The sequence below is a fragment of the Echiichthys vipera genome (genome assembly GCF_963691815.1).
Source record: "Echiichthys vipera genome assembly, chromosome: 9".
In the NCBI taxonomy this organism is placed as follows: Eukaryota; Metazoa; Chordata; class Actinopteri; order Perciformes; family Trachinidae; genus Echiichthys; species Echiichthys vipera.
Genome location: NC_139834.1, coordinates 11,430,473 through 11,449,798, shown reverse-complemented (window position 1 = coordinate 11,449,798; position 19,326 = coordinate 11,430,473). Strand labels below are relative to the sequence as shown.

The 19,326-nt window shown below is 42.2% G+C and overlaps 1 protein-coding gene across 1 annotated transcript in view; it reads left to right on the top strand.

Moving 5' to 3' along the window:
* The window catches only part of LOC310951646 (nuclear receptor coactivator 3-like), a 60,576-nt gene that overhangs the window by 17,548 nt on the left and 23,702 nt on the right, over positions 1-19,326 (top strand). The window contains exon 2 of the mRNA XM_083919968.1: positions 18,456-18,542. The gene's annotated coding sequence lies outside the window, so the exon portion shown is untranslated. The remainder of the gene's footprint in view (positions 1-18,455; positions 18,543-19,326) is intronic.

Below are 19,326 nucleotides of genomic sequence, written 5' to 3'. Positions count from 1 at the left end.
GCTCTATGTATTCTATCGATTTTCTTTTTCCTTTTGGCACCACACTACTCAGAAACGCATATATTCAACTCTTGTCTAGTCAGGACTAATTTGTGACGGCTCTCCATTTAACCTTTCTCCTGACACTTTAGCTGCACAAAAGAACAGAAATACAGTCGTAGGAGTTAGGGGAGGGGTTGGGCAACTTGTTGCTGTGCGATTATGCTGCTCTGGCAAACACTTTGCAGGGTGTGTTTGTTTTTGAGCGCATTTAGAGTTTGTATTTACCAACAAAACAAACCGAGGTCCTAGTTAAGGGGTTAGGGACACAGTGATGCTGATTTTTCCACAAGCTGTCCTCTGCTTCACAGTTGCTACACAAAAGAAAGGATTTTGGTTTTAGTGCCACAGGGGTGTTGGGGGGTTTTACACAGCAGAAGAATGGGCAATGCAGTTGACATTGTTACATTTCAAGTGTTTCTCAGACAGTCTCTTTACTGTGTAACCGTAAACCCTGGGGTAACACTGAGGCCTCTCTCCCTCTCTCAAAGTGTCACAGACCACTTTTCTAATGCAACTTAGTCGGGTTAAAGTGCCTGCAAATCAATATTTTAACTCGCATGGCTTTGGAACAAACTTTAACCGAAGGTCACAAAGAAGGAAAAAGTTGCACATTGGGGATTGAACTGATAGTAAATAGGTCAGGAAGTTGCTTGTCCATTATATCCAGTTGAGGCTGCCACATTGACAACGGAAGCTCTCAACTCAACAATATTTACAAGACTCATCTATTATTTTTTTCTCTACACGGCACTCCAACAGGTAAAAACTACATAGAACTGTATAAAAAAAGATGCATACCTTTTTGTACCAGAGGGCAATGTGAGAAACCCTGCAGAACCGACTGCATTATCACAAAACTCAGCAAAACTCAATATGCAAACAGTGAAGCTGGCAGCAGACACGCGCTACAGACTGGGTCTGTGCAGCAGGTAGAAAAACAAAAAACTGCACCCAGCCTATGCATCCGTTCCCTGTGTGTTTTGGCTGTAACACCTTTATAAAACAAACCACTGCTCCTCTGTCTCACCTGAAATCTGGTTAAAAAAAAGAAACATGAGAAAAAGATAAATAGAATGACGCATTGAGAGAAAGATGGATGATTACCAACTTGGAGAGAAAGAGGGAGATGTAAGGTGATCTGTTTACTTGAGACACTAAAGGTGTTTTAATGGCTGGTGGTTGTGAAAAGATAAATCTCAGCGGTGAGGCAATTCTCTGCTTGTTGGTTGGCTGTCAGTAGCTACTGTTTCTGTCCAAGCACTTTTTGGCAAAGTTTGCATCTTTGAATAGTTTGAAAGGTGTTAGTTCTGTTGGACATACTGCAAATATTGTGAGTTCAATGTCTTTTGACAACAACCTACAAAAAAACCCACAATGCCAAAAATCAGTGCGTTGCCCTTCCCGTGCTTCATTGAATGTTTCGGGATTATCCTGTGTTACATCCATGGTAAGAGCTTCTTTTTACCTGGAATACATTAATACCATCCCCTTTGAAGCATTGTTGAGATAATTAACATATTTGTTGTTCAACATCATGATCATTATTTCTTTTGAGGGGAAAATTCCAAATATTGTCTGGTTCCAGCTTTTTAAATGTTTTTTTGTTTTGTTTCTCATTCATTGTGAACTAAATATCTGGTCGGGCAAAACCTCTGACTCTGATGGGAATTTTTCATCCCTAAACAAAAACAGCAAATCATCAACGCAAATGAATTAAGGATTTATTTGGACCAAAGCAGAGTTGGTGATATCTTTGAACACTGGAAAGACTTAGAAAGACAGTTTTGGTGAGTTTTCTTTTGTTTTTGTCCACTTTGAATGAGGTTTTTCAAGATGAGCCACGAAGTAAAATTATTTTTTTTCCCAATGGAGTCTGGTGCCACACACACACCTGGGCGAATATATAGCGGAAAATCACTGGTTGCTGGACTCATGGTTGCTATATCGCCCAACCCTAGTCACAGTTATATAGTTCAAAGTTTTAAAAATGCTAAATGTCCCAGAGCATCAAATCGTGTATTTGTTGGGGACTATTTTTAGCTCTGCATTTAGTGATTTAATGTGTGTTTACAGCAGCGGGATGGTGTGTGTGGGATTTACTGAAAAAAAAACGGAAGTGGCCATGTTCATGGTAATGAAGGAACATGTCAATCACAGCAACAATGCAGCTCATTTGCATATTTTTTTTAACAATAATGGAGCTCTATGGCACAGATGGATAGGACATAGCAGACTTTGGATACAAAGACAATGCTTGATACATTTATTGATGTTGATGTTTTGATGATTTGATAAAAAAATATAGAATGTAACCAGACTTGTCCTTTTTAGAGTGCAGCCAATTGTAACAGACATATTTTATTTTCTGGGCGGAGAGCTGGATGGAAAAGCAGCGTCTGTGAAGAGAAAGTCCGCTACAGGTGGAAGGTGGCTGTACATCTCGTCACGTCTCGGAGTCTGCTCTGTCCACACTTCATCTCGTGATATTCACAGCCTGCTGCTCTCGTGAGGATGTGTGTTCCTGTGTGTGTGCGCGCGCTCTCCTGCATGTGCCTTATTATCACAGTCAGGTGGATGGAGGAGGAGGGTGGGGGCAATTGTGTAGTTGATGTGGGGAGAATAGAACAACAGGGAGCTTCTTCAGTGACCGTGGCTGTTAATTAATCAAACATGCACATGCACACACAGACAGTGATGAAGAGGCTATAGAAAAAGACACATGCTCACTCACACCGAACATATATATATATATATGGCCTAGTCTCCTTAAAAAGAGGCTTGAAGCAATTCTACATAGTGTCGCCAGCCATGCCGACTCTGCTCGCTCTATTTGCAGAGCCGCCCCTCCCCTCTCTGATGCTATGATCTAACTGCAGCCTCCTCCCCCTTCATAGACAGACACTCTCTCCACACTCACATGCCTGCACACACGCACACAAAACACACATCGGTGCTTACTGCTTATACACCCACCGTTCAACACATGGGGTGGTGGTGGTGGGGGGGGGGCATGTCTTCGCACTTCAGTCTGAGAATATTTATGTGTGTGTTGTTTGATCATTAACGTTAACGTGGACCGTGGACCGTGAACTTGTGCGTCAGTGCTATGGCGTCTGTCGTCCGTCCTCAAGGAGAGGCTGTTGATCTTGTGGTTTTCGACCCGCACCACTTCTGGGAGGCATCTGTTTTGGTGGAAAAGTACTGAATGCAAAAAAAACAACAAAAACAATAAAGGTTCCTATTTTTCATGCTGCCTTCTCAGTATCCCCCTTAGATCAACAACAACTGGGTTTTGTTTTTTTGTCCTCTGTGATGAAGGACAAATAAACATGCAGGGGGAGACGTCTGCTTGGCAAAGGTGGAAATGATAAAAAAAAAAAAACAAGAAAAAAAAACTGGCAAGCTTTAGATCTTTACAGTCAAATTCTCGGAGTGGGTCAAAGTTCCCCCAGCAGCCGGAGACGCGTTCTGATTGGCTGTGGAAAGGTGAAATTAAAACCACGGTAAACTTTTGACCTCGCAGGAACTGGGAGAGGAACGCCCATTGCTGTAGCGAGAGCGAGCTTCTCCCTCCTCGCTTCTGCTCTTCCACCAATCCATCCCTCCTCTCTCACTCTCTCTCTTCTCTCTCTCTCTCTTTCACTTTCTCTCTGTCTCACCCCCTCATTCCCCGTTTGTCTGTCATTCGCTCTTGTTTTGCTCTCTTTCAGTACAAACCATCTCTCCGCCCCCCCCCCCCCCCCCCCCCCCATCTCCTGCTCTTCTTTGCTGTTTCTCTTCCCCCCGATGAATTTGTGCCTTGCTGCATCTAGCCTGATGAGACAGAGGGAGGGAGGGAGGCAGGGAGGGAGGGAGGCACAGAGCAGGAAAGAGCTGGGGGAAGGGTATAGAGAGGGAAGAGACAGCCAGAGAGGGGGGATGGGAGTAGAGACAGAGGGAGAGGAGCAGTAGGAGAAGACGACAGGGGGAGAGAAGGCATGAGGAATGCAGCCTTCTTGACTGTGTGCTGCACAAACTGCTCCCTGTTAGAGAGGAAGAAAATCTAAAAAGGAGAAAATGTATAAATAGACATGTAACTGTGGCTCTGACTAAGATCTGCTGAGCGGCAGGGCGGGGAGAGCCCATTTTTACTGCTAATGGTTTCTCTCATTACACATCAAACGGCGGAGGTGTGTGTTTGTGTGTGTTTGTGTGTGTTTGTGTGTGTTTGTGTGTGTGTGTGTGTGTGTGTGTGTGTGTGTGTGTGTGTGTGTGTGTGTGTGTGTGTGTGTGTGTGTGTGTGTGTGTGTGTGTGTGTGTGTGTGTGTGTGTGTGTGTGTGTGTGTGTGTGTGTGTGTGTGTGTGTGTGTGTGTGTGGCGGCCCGATATTAAATGATTTCATGAGCCAACTAAAAGAGCAGCCCTCTCGCTTGCTACTTTGATGCTCGTAGACACACGGGCGTGCAGCTGCATTCGGCCATTAGCAATTTCTAAACGACACAGAGTGGTGAAGTGTCAACTGTAATTGTTGCTGCTGTTCACAAGTTGACCATCTTGTGGAGATGTCAGAGCTGATCCCAAGTATCGGTACTAAGGAAAATCTGGCAATTATTTTAATGGATCGGAATCGGTTCAACTGAAGTGATCAAAAACTGATTCTTTCTTTACTAAAATACTGTGTTTTAATTAGATTGCGTAATGCCTATTTCATGCTACATGCCTGGATTTTTTTCACTTGTAGACAGTTTGGCGCTCCCTGACAAAGGCCCGGGGTCAGAGGCGAATCATTGTTGGCTTAGCGCTCGCAACTTGTTGCTCGAGCGTGATGTGTGAACTGTTCAAAGACGTGAGCCAAGACAGTTGCCGGTACATCACAGACACATGCCAGATATGTAGCAGGCTAAATATCTGGACCTATGAGGGAGTTTGAGCCAATGAGATTACAAGACACAGGTTGAGGGGAAACCTGGGGAAAGGGTCGTCTGTAACAATAGGCACTTTATTGTGTTGTATTTGCAACACAGACCAAAATTGTTGTTCCGACTTAAGGAAGATATAAAAGACTTGTGAAGGCTATTTTGTGAACATGTGTGCCAGGAACAACCATGACTACAATCCATTCTTCTTGGTCTTGTCATTGCAAATCAGCACGCCAACAACTTGTAGCAACAAAAAAAAATTATGCATATTATGCATATTAAGCATTATGTCATTTTCCATGTAACTTCTCGCATGTGTTTTTTGTGGTGAAATGTAGTTTGGAGACTAATTTTAATTATATAATTTAATTATAAATTCCTAGCAGTTGTAAAATGCGTTGTTGAGGCAGACGAGTATTATCTGGGAAACAGTGTTTATTCGCATGATCATGGAGATAAAATTAAGCAATAAGCCCCGAGAGGCCGTGACTTGTCATTTTACCATGGCTGTGGGGCGTGCTTCGTGCTTTTGGTACTGACACTGAGATGGCAAAAATGCATGGTTGCATTAGTCACAAGTGAACTGAGTGTTTCTGTAGTCCCAACAACTTCAACAAAGACAGTGCCTTTACATGCACAGCAGTAACCCGAATATAATCTTTCCCCGGTTAAGGGATTAATTAGATTAATGTAGTTACTTGCGTGTGTCTATTCTATTTCCGGTGAAAAAAAAAACACTGCCGGGGAGTGGGGAGGGGCAGCTATAACCCACGGAGCATGCGCAGACACGTCACCGGATCATACTCCGGGTTGAGTATTGCCTTAACCAGAATATAATCAGATTTTTTAGTGATACATCTCCTCTCTAGCGGCTCGGGTCACGTCAGTTTCAGGAGACGCATTCTCCCATTCAAACTTTTACTCATATCATGTCAATGACTTAAACTTCTCAATGTGCTATTTTTAAAAAAGGCTCAAGTAGCTTGTGAAAAATAAGATCTGACAGATTTAGTAGTCTACAGCTGTTATTTCAATGCGTTTGATACATATAAAGTACAAGATACAAGCAAATAAAACTACGGGATCAGGGCCAAAAAAACTTGATTGGGAACTCCCTGCAATCTAGTTAGGATGTAGAAGTCATTTTAGTGTCTGACATAGCCTCAATGCCTGTCATCAACGAGATGGCACATACAGGGCCATCATTTTTCCGATTTTAATGCGATTGAAATAATCCTTTTTGGTTTGGATTAAGCACTACGATGAGTGCACAGCATCTAGCAGGGAAAGGTGTGGAGGAGACGAGAGCCAGAGCCAGTCGTCTGCGATGAGAGGAAGCAGGAGGAGGAAGAAGGCTGAGATTTCTTTCTTTTTTTTTCTGGCAGTAAAAAAATAACCCAGTGAGTTAAGAGAGCTGGCTCTGGATGTTATTGAGTTGACAAGACAGAGAGGGAGGGAGAACAGTGGGAGCTGAGAGACTGGCTCGAAAGACGAGTGGATGAGGGCTGCGCTGTGGTGCTCTACCTGCGCCTGCTGCATAGTGGACACCATATGGTCTCATAATGTATAGAGCATTACCCTGCCTCCCAAAACCTCTCCTTCTTCTTCTGCTACATCTTGCCAGCCAATTACATCACTCAAGACAGCCCATTAGATTAAAACACACACACACACACACACACACACACACACACACACACACACACACTCACACACTCACCATGCATCCCATTAGGTAAGGGGCACCCCACTGGCATGCACCCAGCACTATCTTCATGATAAGAGGCACCCCCAACAAAGATTTGGGTCCACACACACACACACACACACACACACACACACAAACACACACACACAAACACACAGTTAGATAAGGCCCCATCCCCCTCTAATGGAAAAGAGGATTGATACCGACAGAAAAAAAAAAGATTTCTCAAAGTGTCGTTATGCTCCTGCTTAGCTCCTTCCGCTTTAAATATTTAAAAGAACTATGGTATGTTTTTTCCCCATTGTGTTATCATGGAATTGTTGATTTTCTCTGATGTTAATGCAAGTTTGCCGAGCGCACAGAGCAGCAGCAGAGCAGCAGAGCACGGAGGCTAATGAGTGGATCCCCAAATGATGTGTGCTGACAGTGATGTGCATGCGAGTTGATTTCTGATTTGGGAATATTGTGTGTAAGGAAGGATCGCCTTCTTCCGCACGCTGTCTTCTGGTTTCAAGGTGTGTCGGCTGCTCTGTGACCGTGTTTGGTGGTGGGTGGTTCTGCATGTTGCCATGCAGTTTCCCTCCCTCTTCGGCATGTGATTTTGTCTGTGGGAGTGATGGATGTCAGGCAGGCAGCTAATGTGATTTAGATGCTCCACCAGGAGTGTGTGTGCGTGTGCATACGTGCGTGCCCCATCCACGTGTGCAGCTGAATCTGCAGTGTATGTTTTGTGCATCTACATCCCCTCCTCCCTTCTTTTTTTTCCTCTTCTTCTTCCTCCACCCCCCATCATTTTCCCTGTGCTGTGCAGTTTTTGGACTCAGAGCAAATAAATAGAGGAAGGAGGGGCAGGAAAAGGGGGGGGGGGTTACGTTGTGAATCTGCTCCCTCACTGTCACCTCGGAGAACAAAACCGCGAGGAAGGAGGCGAGGAGGAACGTAAAGGTGGAGGAGAAGATGGTGTTCTCTCACTAAGACCACACTAAGGGGTTATTGAGAGCCAATTATATCCCATCCCCACTAAAGAAAGTCTCACAGCTTATTCACTCACACACTCACTCATCATCACACACATGCATCAGCAAAAGAACGTCTCTTTCTCCTTATTGTAGCTCGAGGAGCGAAGAGCTTTAGTTTTATCTGTATATCATTTTTGAGAAAAACACCTTTGCACTGACATACTGTTCTTTCACACCGACGCTGCACACTTTGAAAAAAATATTTTTTAACTCCACAAAGTTTACTTTATTGACCCTCTTATATTAACCGTTCAATCTTACCCCATTACATTACATAACATTCATTTAGCTGACACTTCTATCCAAGGGATCAAGATCAAAAATGTCTCATATTTACCTCAAACTTCTTAGGCCACTTGCTGTGTATTTGTGTGAATCCCTGTTAACGTAGCCATTTATACATGTACCTGGAAAAAGTTATTATATCTCGATAGTTTCTCTTGTAACTGTTATTTTCATTTTGCAATCAAGTTCTTAATTAAATGAGAAAACTGTCATTTAGGGCTTTATCATGAGGGTATAGACTACTTTTTCTAATTGACATTTTATTTATTTATTTATTGAATGACCAGAAAACATGCTGTATCATGATACATATTGTTATTGAGTTATGAAATGGTCTATATTGACATAGAAGATTTAGGTCATATCATCCAGGCTTACTGTCACACACACCCTGCATAAAATACAGGATGATACTTGTTTGACCTCTCACACCTGACCTCTGGCTGGGCCTGTGAATTGGCATGAATCTGGCGATACGATGCATATCATGATACAGGTGTTACGATTCAATATATTGTGATATATTGCGATACTGTCAAGGCAATTATTGGAAGATTTTAAATCTATATTTAGGAAAGCCCATACCACATGCATATGTTGTAAATTTGCAGTCAATTTTATTTAAAAGCTTTAGCAGCTGTGTGTCAGTCCCACAGGATAAAAAAGCAAAGACTTTTAGAGACCCACCACTCTCAGGAAGTATTTCATCATAATGCAATTTAAGGCTGTTTACACTTTTTGTACAAGCTGAACTATCCATGCACACAAAGGCAGCTTTTTCACTTACTGCAGTACTAATGTGTGAGACAAATTACAGAAGATGTTTTTATTTGCACCTTATCATAAATAAAAAGGCAGTTCAAAGTGCTCTACATAAATATGCAAAAACAATGAACAAATGCAAATAGCACAGTTTGTTGGTTTGCCCAGAAGAAAGCAACTTGTTCTTTCTTTGAGACATAAAAAAGCCCAGAAAAAATAATAGAGTAAAAGTGCATCTACCGCTTGTAAAATCCAGGTCTAAATACATTTTTTTGTGATTACAGAGAAATTCCCAACAAACACTGCACACGCATCCTTCTGCACAGTAAAGTAACTCAAAATTTCTCATGTATTTTGAATTATATTATACTTTTTGATCTTGTATATATGCAGTTCATCAAATTTGATATTTCATATATGGTTGTATATATATTTATATTCTGTCTTTCTAATATATGTTATCTGTATAATAATCAGGTTGTGACGAAAATAATCTCCCCTGTGATTATTAAAGTATTTCTGATTCTGATTCTGAATTGGCGTGCTACAATAATTGAATTCACAGTAACTCACTTATTTTTGTATAGACTGGAGGTTGTCATCCAGGTAGATCAGTGTTTTTTTTTTTGTTTTGTTGCCATGGCAGCATATTGACCATCATAGAGATGGAGGGGCGTGTTCTATTGATTGACCTGACACTAATAAGGCGTGAACTATCCAGAAAACTATCTCCCTCCTCAGCCTGTATGACCTCAGTGTGCCTGTGCTTTCTCCTCATTTCAAATTCATTTCACAACCAGTAACTAAAAGCAGGTGACAACTGTTTTCCTGCAATCTCGCTGCATTTCATTCTGGACCCCATGAGGCCTGTAACTAGGTAATTTACTCTTTGTGATGACAAGAATGTTTAAAGTATTTACCAAAGCTCCAGTCATTCATCGCTCTTAGAGATGGCAGCCTTGCCTCTCGGTTCATTGTTAATTAACTCACAGAAATGTTCCTCTGTTATGATAATGTACAGCTCCTGCATAATTGATGGCTTCCAATGAGGCGTTTTATTTAACCCAGTTCTCTGCTCAACTATAAGCCTGTGAATGTTCTCATTCGTCCAGGTCATCGTTATCCTCAAAGCAATTTCAGTCAAAAACAACTGGACTGGTTGTTTGTCTAGGAAGACGTTTCACCTCTCATCCAAGAGGCTTCATCAGTTCATGTACGCATCTGACCAGGCTGGGACTGGTCCAACTAACTGGTGTGGAGATCCAAGTATTTAACCTCTCACAAGGCCGATGATGTCACTGAAACCCTTTGTGCTCCAAGTGCCCACGCCCGTCGTTAGAGTGACAGTCGGTGGTGGGCAGTTGGTTTCGACGTCGTTAGTGCTCTATTGAGTCTGAACGACAGTCGTTGGGGTCACCCGGGCCATGTGTGAACAGTTGTCCTTTGAGGTTAGATTGTTGAATCTCCTGGGAAGGGACGAAAGGGCGGCATTGTAAATTGGAGATAAGTGGTGTCTCAGACCCCCTCCTCTGTTTAGCGATGGTTTCTCCACTTTAACATAGATGGCTTCTTTTACTCCTCTTTCAAACCATCTGTCCTCTCTGTCCAAGATTTGGACATTGCTGTCATCAAAGGAGTGGGCTTTCTCCTTGAGGTGTAAGTGGACAGCCGAGTCCAGGCCTGAGGAGTTAGCTCTCCTGTGTTGGGCCATGCGTTTATGCAGTGGTTGTTTTGTTTCTCCAATGTAAAGATCTTTGCATTCCTCGTTGCATTGGACGGCATAAACCAGGTTGCTTTTGTGGTGGTGTGGTGTTCTGTCCTTCGGATGTACTAGTCTCTGTCTGAGTGTGTTACCGGGTTTGAAATACACAGGGATGCAGTGTTTGTTGAAAATCCTCCTGAGTTTCTCCGATACCCCAGCCACATATGGGATGACTATGTTGTTTCTCCTGTTATCTTTTTCTTTCTCAACCACTTTGGTTTTCTTTCTGGAGGCAGCTGCCGTTTTAACAAAGGTCCAGCTGGGGTAGCCACAAGTTGTGAGGGCGCCTCTCAGGTGCTTGCGTTCTTCCCCTTGAGCCTGTGAGCTAGTGGGTACGTTATCAGCTCTGTGCTGCAGTGTTCTGATAACGCCAAGCTTGTGTTCCAAAGGGTGGTGAGAGTCGAAAAGTAGATATTGATCCGTGTGAGTGGGTTTTCTGTATACCCCTATGTGGAGGCTCCTGTCATTCTCCATATGGACGTCACAGTCCAAGAAGGGCAAGCTGTTGTCTTTAACTTCCTCTCTGGTGAACTTGATATTTCTGTCCACTGAGTTGATATGTTCAGTAAAAGTTTGCACCTCTTTGGATTTGATCTTAACCCATGTGTCGTCCACATATCTGAACCAATGGCTTGGGGTTACTCCTTTGAAGGAGTTCAACGCCTTGCCCTCTACCTCCTCCATGTACAGATTTGCCACAATCGGGGACACTGGTGAACCCATGGCACAGCCGTGTTTCTGTCTGTAAAAAATGCCATTAAACTGGAAATATGTGGTATTCAGGCACAAATCCAGAAGTTGGCAAATGTGGTCTGGTTTGAGATTTGTTCGGTCTTGTAAGGAAATGTCCTGTGTGAGCCGCTCTCTTACCGTGGCCAAGGCCTCCATGGTTGGAATACAGGTGAACAAGGAAGTCACATCGTAGGACACCATGGTTTCATCTGGATCCATTTTTAGGTCTCGGACTTTGTTCACAAAGTCCATGGAGTTTTGGATGTGGCGTGGGGTGTTTCCCACCAGTGGTGCCAGAATATTGGCAACATGCTTGGCAATGTTATAAGTGACCGAGTTTATGCTGCTGACAATGGGCCTGAGCGGGGCCCCTTCTTTATGGATTTTTGGGAGTCCATATAAACAGGGGGTTGAGTCCTGGGGGTAAAGCCTGTAATACTGTGGTTTGCTAATGACTCCTTCTTTTTGTAGTTGCTGTAGACATTCTATCACCTTCTTTTTGTAACCGCTGGTAGGGTCTCGTTTCAGAGTTTCATAAGTGTTAGAGTCACTGAGTAATGCAGAGATCTTTGCCTGTGTCAGACTGTGAGTTTGATACGCGTTGCTTTTAAAACACTTGTGTGCTGACCCTGAGATTTCGTCACATCTTGACTCACACATTAGTCCACGAGTATTTTAGCTGTAGAGAACAGATGAGGACATGTGTGGGTTACTGTCCTTATCTTATCGGGGCTGTTTGTTTTGTACTTAACACACACGGAAGCGTCCAGCCCTTCATACAGTCTCACACGTTCGGCACGTGGCCGGGTTCACATGAAGTAGGGGGAACTTTTGTGGAGAACATGCACTTTTATGCTTGTCAGGATTTGACTACAATGCAAGATTGCAGTCCAGAGAGAGGTTTTTAATGACCTCTGCCATCCCTCATGTACCATGGTACACACAGCTCACGCTAATGGTGAATGTTCACAAAGTAACACAGAGACTCTCATCTGTTGCATGACAACACAATTCCAAAAATGAACTGTACACACAAACGCAGTGTCGACAGAGTTAACCTTTTATAACTTTAACTGCACTTTTATTGCAAGTTCAGGAAGTTTTGAAAATGAAAAATAAGCAATGTGTTTTATGTCGATCGTGTTACTGACGGGCGACAAATCAAAACAATCAATTTGTAACAGAATAAGTAAACAAATGTTGAAATATAAGGAGAAATTAAAGTAATAGATATAATAATATAACATTTAAATAAAAAAGGGATAAATAAAATAAAAGATACATGGGGACATAGGAAGACAGAAAGCAAAATGGAAAATAACAAGTAAAATTAAAGGGATAAAAATAAATGTTTCAATAATTTTTTAATCAAGTATATGATTACAGTATGGGTGGTGAATTTTTACAAAACTTACCCCTTTAAATTATACTTAGGCTTAAAGTTATGCACAATTGAGGGCTGGCTGTGTTGCATGACAGGTGGGTGCACAGCATTTTTACCTGATTATGGCGCGGAACGGAAAGCCATGTGATCACCAAACTATTTACAATTCATGCAGAGTGAAGCATGGCTGTGTCTACTACATTTCATGAATCCATCCGATAGTTAATATATTTTAGTCAAAAACAACAAGTGTGGATCTCATGATGGGGATAGAGGAAAAGTCAAAGCATCACCATAATTAGGCTCCTGTACTGTAAATAAATGTAATTAATAAGCATAGCTACCACAGTGTGCATGTCTTAATCTTAATCCTAATCCTAATCATATATTTGTTGGATCAAATAACTGGAATAAATAAGCTTTACATGCCCACAAAGCCACATATAACCAGTCAGGTAGCACACATTTCATCCTTTCAGTTGTAAACTAAGTAAACATGGTGCGTCTGCGCAGTGATCCCCTCATTTTTCGATCTTCAAACGTGGTCTTACAGTATTTGATACTCTGTAAATTCTTCGAAAAGAAAATTGCCTGTTTTATTACATTGAGTGTCTGCCTGTACTCAAAACAGATGTTGCACCATAAAGTCATTTAAAAGTAGCCTTGAGCTATTATTACAAAAAAAAAACCTAATACAGTCATTTTTCTTTCATTTCTTTATATGGTTTGTCCTTTCTGAGAGTATAGTTAGGAGCTTGTGTAACTGCAGATTTATTGTTGTGTGTATGTTACACTGTAGTGTGGTGCAGTGTGCTGTGAGTTTGGTTTCCTCTACCTTGTTGGAAAGGATGACTCATGCAAACGCCGGTTTCCTTTTTTGAATATGTAAATGCACGTTTGATGGCAGCGTACAGTAGACACACCCTGGATGGCTGGATGAGTTTTAGTTTTAGACCTGCCTGGCCTATTTCTGTCCTGAGCCAGCCGCGTTCGCTCTGCGTTTCTTCATCCGCCACCCCCCTCTTATCCCTCTCTGAAGTGGGAAGTTTGAAGCAGCAGGCTGTGTGCTATGATAGTGGTAATTGGTCTAAAGATGGCCAGTTCACACTCACTTTGTCACTGAACTAAGAAGCAATTTGTTTTCAATGAGGTTTTTTTTTTTAAGCGAGGCTAGTTAAGAACAATATAGCATCAAAGCGCTATTTAACAGCAAAGAAAAGGGCGTCGGGATGATGACGTAGAAGATGAGAGAGACTGCCGTTTTTTGAAAAGTAGCGCTCCATCTTGTCCAACTTCATTTTAGACGGAGTGGGGTAGCTGAGAATAGCTCCCCTCTTTGGTACCCCCTCGTCTGAGGAGGAGAGCTTTGGACTCAGAGTTTTTTATTAGCCTCTGTGGTCTGATTTGTTTAAGGGAAGGCAAGGTGCCAAGATGTGGCTTGGCTCCTATTTTGCTCCAGTGTGAGTGCTGGATTTGTTGGAGGGGTCTGGGGCGAAGCAAAACTAAACTAAAGAGTTACCCAGAGTACACACACACACACACACACACACACACACACACACACACACACACACACACACACACACACACACACACACACACACACACACACAGACCCACACACACACAGGCCTGGCCTGTGACGGCCGGCGTACACAATTTCCCTTATTCACAGTCATTACAGAAGACGGGCGTATGGAGAGAAAAATCCTGTTCTAAAAAAAAAAAGAAACGGTACGAAGAAGGGGGCGAAGAGAGGGAAAAGATTAAAGCTCACAAAGAAACAACTAGTGGATGTGCCTGAATTTAATTTCCATATCAGTTGCCTGAAGATGTTTCTTAAAGGCGCAGATCCTTTTCGCTGGACATGAATGCTTAGGGTGTGTTTCAGTACACGCAAATAAAACTCATTTTAGCATACACAGAGCTGCTGTTGTTGTTGTTTTTTGATAGCCGGGTCCATTTTGGATTGAGTTCCAAAAAACACCAAAAAAATCGCTTATGGAATCTCTTCTCTCTCTTTATTAGCAAGAGCAAGAAGCAACTGATATTGGATTTTTTTGAGGCAGATATTTGGGGGTTTAAAATCTCTGATAACGATATATTATCTGAAGTAATTATTTGAATGTACACTTATAGTAGACACATACTACACTCTTGTTTCTAAATGACCTCAAATCTAGTTTTGTGCTTCTATACTGTGATTTTTTTATTTACTTATTAGCTAACATATCCACTAATACGATATAACTGCAGTAAGCTAATATCGTTCTGTCTTTAAGTTGTAGTTATTTATAACTTTAGTTAATTGCAAATGGTGCCGACTAAACTTAATCAGATTTGATCAAAGATTTGAAAAGATTTGGATTCATTAAGAGGATTTGATACTGGATTCAAAGTGCCGCATTTGGTTTTGGTTGCAGCGATGTGCAGGCTGACTAAGCTCACTACTGGTCATCAAATTTCTCTTAAGCTGTGTTCAGACCCAACATAAAAGAACCCGCAGTCCTCTCATTCATTTAAATGAGAAGAGAATTAGAACGTAGTATGTCGCAATGAAAGATCAACCCAGTGATAACCAGAGTTTTCAAAATCCTGTCTTGTAGTATTATAAAAAAAAATGCTGCAGTGTGTTCACGTCTGATTAGCCTTCAAAGTCATGGAATTACGTCTCCACCGAGACTTGCATTCTTTTCACACAGGGCTCTTTTTGGTCTCAACGCTCACTTCACCTCCTTCTGATAAGACTCAGGTAGGATCTTGTTTTGTAGGTTTCAAGTCTTGGTGTTAAAACTTGAATGGATCCTGAGAAACATCATGACTGATTAGCCCCGTAGCTCAGATTCAAATGGACTCCAAAATAAAAAGACTCTCTCTCACAGTCGCTCCACGTGTCCCTCAGTTTTTCTCCTAGGTTCAGCTGAAGGTGACAGACGAGGACGTGCGTGTGGTTTTACCATCTTTATCTTATCAGCGCTGTTTCTCTGCTTTGTGCACCTTTACACTTATCACTAACACAAAATGGGCCGAGAAAGTGTCCTTTCCTTTGTATTCTGTTCTGAGAAACACTTTACAACACAATGCAATATTTGACACGATAACTTTAGACTTTTAAGTGGATTTTCTTGAACTTTAAATATAAATTTCAACCTGTAAAACGTTTTTTTTGTAAAAAAAAATTAAGTACATAGATTAGATAAAGAAAATAATTAATTGATAATGCATGAGTTCATATTCATTTTGATTATTAGTATAAAAATAATAAGATCAAATATGTTGTAGTGCACTTCCACAAATTACTGAAGTACTATAATCGCCCAGCCTTTTTTAATACCAATTATCATCTTTAACAGAAGTCTGAAAATCCACTGTTTTTAGTGAGTAATATCAGGCAGCTTGGGGACAAAGAGGCCCAGTAAACACTGATTCATCAGCAGTGAGCTCTGCAGTATCGTTACATGGAAAAGAAAGAAATCTCTCAAAAGACACAACAAACGGAGTTAAATCAGCTTCTCTGACAGGCTTCTGTGGCGTTGATATGCAGAATTGTTGGTGAGATAAGATTTCTGCCGCTTATATCAGCTCCTCTTTACCAGAACCAGACCGATATGTCAGCGTATGACAGACATATCAGTATCTATGGTATCGGCATATATGTTTTCCAGTCTGTCCTGATATGAAAACATTTTTTATTGAACATATGATACAGAAAACACTGCGTGGGGTGATTTAGAAACGGTGTCATTTTATTTTTTATTTATTCTTAATGGTGAATGGTCAGCAATTGACTGATTTTCTAGAATCAAATGTTGTTAATAAAGTTGTTTGTTTAGGTTAAATCAGCCTCCAGAGTACCTTTGCATGATCATAGCGGTGCACATAGAAAATGTTTTTTTCATTTCAGCTCAAACATTCACTATATATCGGCCTTAATATCGGTAATCTGTGAATTCAGTATTAGCCTAAAAAATCCCATATTGGTCCGTCCCTACTGTTGAAGATGTACTGAGCAGTTAATGTTCATGAGGTTAATGGCTTCTGTATGAGCATCCACAGTAAAATGTGAAGCCCGGCTGCTCCACTTTAAAGTGTGTTGCTTTAACAAGAGGAAGATGTAAGATATTTACTGTGCCGCTCAAGTGCAGCGAATGCACAACCACTCGTACAGTAAAAGGTTGTTTAGGTTTCTGGTTGTCGAGCGGGCTGCAAAAGGACCTCTGCGACTGTGAGCTTAACATTTTTCCTTCAACCTCTGTATCTTGAGCTCATCCACGCTGCTTTTATATTCAAGGCTTTACGCTGGTATGAGCAGCAACACCACATGGCGTTAACTACCATTTTATTCACTCACGGCTGTTTCAAAGTGAGCACAAAGAGCCGTAATGATCGGCTCCCTAGTTCCTGCTTATGCACGGAAAGGAGAACTACTACTTTTTTTTTTCCTTTCTCCAACTTTTGCCCCAAAAAATTGAGTCAGTTACTCTTTGTCACAGCTGAGCTATAAATTCTTCCCGCTTAAGCAGTTGTTCTCTGGCTCTATTTTTCTCCCCTTTCAATTAATAGGAAACACATCGGTTGAAGGAGGGTCTTTGTTGGTGTGTGAGAGTCCATACATCACCTAAACTAGAGCAGCCCCCCCTCCTCCGCCTCCTTTCTCCTCACACACACACACACACACACACACACACACACACCGACAGCCCCCATCTGCTCCCAATCATGGGTGCAGCCAGCGGTCAGGTCGCTGACAGTGAACGTCGCACAACCACACACACACACACACGTAAAAACACACACCATAGGCAAGCTGGGCATTGGGTCAGCCATACAAACACACACACTCTCATGTAGGCGTGTCCAAATATTTGGTCCGCTCTGACGCGGCGATCTCATATAATATAAAGGAAAGTAAACACACACACACATTGAGGCACAGTGACAGATGAACATGAGACATCCTGGCGGCGTGCTTCACTGATGACAGGGTGTCATGGAAACGCCCAGCATTCTCCATGGTTACGCACTCTTTACCCCCACGGGATACACTTTAGTGATTGGTCAGACAGAACACTTGAGCTACTACAACAACTCAGCGTGGCCAAAACACACACACATACACACACACACACACACACACACACACACACACACACACACACACACACACACACTGTTTCTTATCAGGATCTAAATGGACACAAATTAGCCTATTATGTGCTTTTGGGATTAGAGTGGTGATTTAGCCTAATAGTCTGTTTTCATAATCTTGCTCGGAGTCCACAAAGCATGAGAGATATTTGCCAATAAAGGTTTAAATCCAGTCGTATGGATCAGGATCACACATTTAGAGGAAAAGCACTTTCTTTTACCTTTTATAGTTCGAGCAACTGGTTGAATTGTCGTCACTTTCAGGTTTCGACGGTCTGGTTTCCTGTTGTGTCTCAACATCCCTTTTTCTTGTGTTTGTGTTTGCGAGTGTGTGTGTGTGCGTGTGCGTGTGCGTGTGCGTGTGCGTGTGTGTGTGCGTGTGCGTGTGCGTGTGTGTGTGTGTGTGTGTGTGTGTGTGTGTGTGTGTGGTTGGTCTGAATGTGGGAGCGGTCTGTGTGTTAATGCAAATGCACAGGAGCCACGTTGTGTTTTCTCTGTACGCATGCACCCGTAATGAAGACAGAAGCACATAGTGAAGGAAGGCATGGCTCCCTCAGTGTTCCTTCTGCTCATTAAGCTGTTAATACAGCTTCCTGTGCATCTGTCTTCAGGCCGCTGATTAATAATGCTCCTTGTTATTCATTAATATCACCATAATGAACATGCACTATTGAGCTTCAACTTTTTTCCCCTTCTTTATTTTCTCTCTCTCCAGACTCCATTGACCAGCCCACAGAGGACCACAACCCCAGAGCGATTGGAGGGGGATCTGATCGTCCATCATCTCGGGCGCCGTCACAAGGTGGGCTAGCATCCCATATGGTTGGCATGGTAACGGCCTGCTGGGTTTAGGTTGAGTGGTTTGCCAGAGACAGTTTCTTGTTGTTGCCACATTCTTGCAACATCCTCCTGACCTGAACGCAGGAAAGGCAGAGAACAGGTTGTGTTCTCTCCAAAGAAAATATTTTATGGAGGTGTTTTGTTTTTGAGGTTTAGATTGGGTAAAGGTGGGATAGTTTTTGGAAACAAAGAGGGTTGAACGGGTGATTTTCAGGCAGATGAGAAAATGAAGAGTGGGGAAGACAGTAGGGAGAGGAGGAGGAGGAGAAATCAAATTATTCTTTGTCCTCTACCTGCCACAGAGGCTGAACGAGAGCATTAATCTTTACCCCTGTCTGCAGGTGACAACAACACACACACACATATACATTTAAATGCGCCCAGGTTTAACAACACCACACTCGCTCTTTTGTCCATGTGCAGTCTCACTCATGCTTTTGCAGACACACTGCCGTTGCACCGATAGCAGGAGTGATTGTGTGCAGAGTGAGAGAGGGAAGGAGACACTGGACATGAACAGGAAGAAAACTAGAGAGGATGAAGATGAGGAAGGGCAGTTGGCTCCTGGATTATTCCGCAAAGAAGTAATGTAAAAAAAAAAAAGTCCATGTTTGCTATAGATAATGTTAGGGGACTCCAGGTAGATCACTTCTGAGACTTGGATATGCATGAAAGTATTTGTTTCTTTGAATAAAAAGTAAAAAAGTACAAGCCTGTAAACATCAAACATGGGGACAGTAAAATAT